Below are 5,005 nucleotides of genomic sequence, written 5' to 3' on the forward strand. Positions count from 1 at the left end.
TTCCGTAACTGCTTAAAGCAATATTTGATTCTATGCAGAAAGGTCACGGTAAGATGTATCTCTGTTTTATCATTTTTACTTCCTTTTTATAAAAAAGGTGAAAGTTGGTGAAAAGGAAGTAGATGTTCCGAGTGGCTTCATGCTCTACATCACCACCAAACTGCCCAGTCCAGCCTACACCCCTGAAGTGAGTGCCCATACCTCCATCATTGACTTCACTGTCACCATGAAAGGTCTAGAAGATCAGTGACTGGGGAGAGTCGTTCTCACGGAGAAGCAGGTGCGTGAAGGCTGCCGACCTCCTCTTCTGCGCTGCACTGAGATTCTTTCACTGATGAAAATGATATAATAAAAGTTGTCACAGGATTAAGTTTTCTCTCTTTCATTCCCTTTTTAAATTAATTACCAAGTGTCTTCTTTTCACCTAAAGGAAATTACTAATCAATTATCTACCAATAAGTTTCATATTTTTCTCTAAGTTACACGTACCATTGATTGCTTTTATACAGACTGATGATGTAACCATGAGGATATCAGTCTCATTTTCAGCATCATTATTCTGGTCTTAAATTGCTTTATTTTTCTGATAAGTTTGTCCTGTTATGAATTTTACTCACCTGTTGATTTGTTAGTTTTTCTTTCATTTGGTTCATTATTATGCTTTTAGAATATAAAATTAAAACTTTGTACTCAGATAACAAACAGCATTATCAATTCTTATTTTTTGTGATGGGAGTGATGTGAGAAGAAAGAAGTTTGTGACACTAGAGTTTCACGTGCACTTTCTACATATGCTCTGGATGCAAAGCTCCATGTCTGTATTCTCTACTTCTATTTTATGGGATAACAGCACTCAATGAAATATGGCCCAGAATTTATAAACTTCCTTCTTCTGAGTCAGTGTTTTCTCTACGGAGCATATGAGGCTTAAGCAAAGAAATGCAGAGGATTCTAATGGGGCTGCTATGGTGAAACTGCACGAACTCTTGAAGTTGCTATTGATTTTCTCCTGGGTTCAATAGCAATGAGTAGTTTAGTTTACTTTACGTCCCTTCTACGCTGACCTGAGGACTTAAGGGAAGACCACTGGCAAATCTTTGGAATCCATCCCTCCTGTTATCTCTGCCTATTCTGTATGTTGTGTGATGCTTGCTCTTCTGATCCCTACCATGTGCCTATTTCCTACCCTCCCCACCCCCTGCCCTGGGCTTCTTTCTTTCTGTCCCCCTTCCTTTTTCCTGAATCTTCTCTCTTTATTTTTAATTTTAGCATGTGAATCACAGGATCATAAAGCTGGAAGTTGCATTAGGAGCATTGAATCCAGCTTCATAAATTCACATGGTTGATTGACCTCAGTATGGCAGATACTGATGCTATAGTTCCTACCTCAGACTAGCTGTTTAACGACAGCCTTCAAAATATGTACTCGCTTATCCTTTGAGTCCTGAGTTAAATATTGGTGGACGTGGCTGAGGACATTTAGCGTTGCATACAATGACTTCAGAACAACCGAGATTCTTGGACAACAGCATGTAGCATTCGCCAAGTGCAATCCCTGAGAGTCTTCTGGGCCAGGATCCCATCCTGGGCTTTTTTTTTACCTGCAGCCTTGGTTCCAGGGAGATAATGGCCCTTGATGGCAGTTTGAATAATACCCCTGTCATTGGTTTTCTTATATTCAGTTGAGATGAATACAGTCTCCTTGGAACAAACAGATTGGCCTGACACTTTGGTTGCAACCAAAGGAAACAACAACAGCAAAAACAACATAGCACTGAGCCTTAATTGTGGCAGGAGAGGTTCAAGCACTTTAAGCTCCTTTGAAAAGACTTTTAACAGCCTTGAAAAGCCAATACGGATCCAGAGCCAGCCGCCTTCTTACTTCCTGGGAAAATTGACTGTCTTGAGAAAATTACTCTTTTGCTATTGTCTCATTATCAGAATCTGTTCCAAGCTCACAGTAAATAATTCTCACAAAAAGTGTAGCCAGAATAACATGACACTCATTCTTTCATAATAACAGAGGGTCATCTTACCCTGAACCACATTGTAATACAACATCTGACTTCTCCCCCCAACACAGTGAAGTCTCATGATGCAAGAAATGATTTAAATGCTGAATTTAATTGTGATGGATTTTAAGTAGAATACTCTCTTCAAGAGGCGGAGGTTTTTGTTTGTTTGTTTGTTTTGTTTTTTTCCTGACAGGTACTCTTGCCTCTGTATTCCTGAATCTCCTCACATTGCTGAATCTTCTTAGCTTGGGTGGTGGAGAGAGGGCCTGAGTTAATATCTGGTGCTTTGGGGTCATTTCCTATAATCTAGTTATTCAATTGAAAAGAGTCCTATGTCTGTGCCTTATGGACACAGAGACATAACATTTTTTTTGAGTCCAAATTGCTCCTTTGATTTCAGTGACCATACAGTCTTTATGACTATAAGCACTTCTTGGGTGATTATAAATACAAAATATCAATATAAAATTTTATTGGGCCAAGGAGGGGTATTGGAAGCTAGGAGGATCCCACAGATAGGAGGTGACATTTTTGGATTTCACAATTTTCTGCTTCAAGGCAGTCATATTATTTTTTTATTTAAAAAAAAGTTTTTTAAAAATTTCATTAATATTATTTTTTTACATTCTATCTATGATGTTGTTGCAGAGCAGCTGGGAGGGAGAGGGAGAGGGAAAAGGGGAAGGAAATGGGGTAGAGGGAGGAGGAAAGAGGAGGTAAGGGGGGGGGATTGAGGCCTGCAGCATCCTCCACGTACCCACAGGAGAGACTGGGGGGCTTCCAGCAGTAGCTTGGTTATTGCCGGGCTGGGTGCAGATGTCAAGAGGGTGTGGCAATAGCCCTCTCCCCCCACCACTCCAGCTCAGGAAACTAGGGCCCTTCTTGCTGAAGCTTGCTGGTCATCACTGGGCTGGTTGAGCATGAGGGGGTGTGGTCGAGACCCTCAGTCCCCTACCACTCCGGCTCGCGAGAGCCCGGTGTGCCTCCTGCAGTGGCTTGGTGGTTGTCACTGCACTGGTTGCTCATGTGGGGGGGCGTGGACAAGGCCCTCAGCCCCTAGCTGCCCTGGCTTGGGTGAGGTTGGGGCACCTCCTGCAGCAGTTTGGTGGTCGTCGCTGGCATGGTTGCACTCGTCAGGGGTATGTGGCCTAGGCCATCGGTCCCCATCCTCAGGACTGGTTGTGGGTGTGGGGGGGCATGGCTGAGGTCTCTCGCTCTTCCCCCTTCCTGGCTTGTTAGCCCAGGGGACTTCTGATCCTTCTAGGTGTTACAGGTGTTCTTTGGTGAAATGAGAACTTTACTGGTTATCAAATTTTGTCTCTGGTTGTGACAGAGACTTCGTTTTTTCTTTCAGTTCTGTGTTGGATTATTTGCTGTTCCCACCACTTAAACTCTGCACTGTAACTAATTTGTTGTCCTTTGCTTACTTCTAAAATGGGGGAACTTCCTCTGGGGACCAGAACTTGAGCTGTGTAGTTGAACTAAATTGCTACTTTGCTGCTGGTTCCCTAGGGAAGGCTTTTTGTGCAGCTCAGGTTTTAATAGTTGACTTTATAGGTACTTCCAGATCTGGTGAAATCTGATGCACCTGGATTGTGTAGAAACACTGGTCTGGGCCTGAGTCTTCTCATCAAACTGCACCCCTTGTAATTCTATATTTCTGACCAGTCTCCTCTGAGTGGTCCTGCACTGATTGGGGGGCAGATCAGCTGTCCTTGCTGTGCCCCAGTGTTCTCCCGGTGGGCCCATCTCCCCACTGCCTGTGCTCCAAACACTTCACATGGGACGGGCCATGCTCTGGTCCCTTGCGATGACTCACTGGCCTCTGAGTGGCTCTGTCTTCTCATTTGTTGTGGCTTCTGGCTCCGATGTGGGTCCATGGGAACACTCTTGGAGGTACTGCTGGCCTGGGGGCCACCAAGGCCCTCTTCTCCCCTGCCGCTTCCAAGCAACTTCATCTGAAGGGCACAGCCGCTGCTTTTTGCTGCTTCTGCTCCATGTGCTCAGCAGCTCCAGCCTTAAAGCAGCCATGGCATGAAATGTTGGGAGTGGTTTTTTCTTTCATTGTGGCTTCTCCCACCTTCCTGCACTCTGTAGGTCTCTCCTACTCTTCCCCTGAGCTCTAGCAGTCCCAGCCTGGCTGTTGTTGCTTTTTAATAGTTTTAAATTGGTGCATTTGTGGGAGAGAATGACACTGGGGATGGTCTATTCCACCATCTTGGCCAGAAGCCTAAGGCAATCATTTTAAATGCATGTGCTGTTCATGTTCACAACAAGGATGTATTTAGTTGTTTACCTGATATACTTGTGAGTAGATTTAGATAGCCTGCTATTGTTATTAGAAGAGGATGTATCCAGACTATTTTGAACAGGCAGCAAACCCATAGGCCTCCAACAACTTTCCTTTATAGAAACCAAGTCTCTGAGGCTCATCCTCACCTTGATCCTAGAGAATAAGAAAGAAAGAAACTCAAAGAGAACTATATCCTAGTAGAAAAAAATATCAATATAGATCTACTTGTCACATAATGCAAGGCCTTGGGGATCATCATTGTTCAGAATTCCAAATGAGCAAACAGGTGTGTGATTTCCTTTAGAGGTAGAAGGACCTGAACTTGGTGAAACCTGCATGGGAAGTAATTTCATAAAGTCACTAAACAGACATCATTATCACCAGCTCACAGGTGGTGGAGGAAAAACTAATCTCTTTCTGAGTTCTCTTGTTTAATCTTTCTATTTTAATTACTTGTGTAAGGAACAAAAGAGGAATCATCTTTGGTAATAAAGCCTGGGTAATACCTTTAAAAATGACAACTCTGAAGGGCTGCTATCCATTTCCTTTTCTTGATTTAAAAAATTTGGTTACAGATGCAGTTTATGAACACAAATAATTTTAGTTTTCATTTGCTAATTTGTTAATCCACTTACTTTTTGATCATTTAATTAATAAGTGCTATTTTCATGAAACTTTACTGAACCACTTCTGTACT

The sequence above is a fragment of the Cynocephalus volans genome, chromosome 4 (assembly GCF_027409185.1).
Source record: "Cynocephalus volans isolate mCynVol1 chromosome 4, mCynVol1.pri, whole genome shotgun sequence".
Classification (NCBI taxonomy): Eukaryota; Metazoa; Chordata; class Mammalia; order Dermoptera; family Cynocephalidae; genus Cynocephalus; species Cynocephalus volans.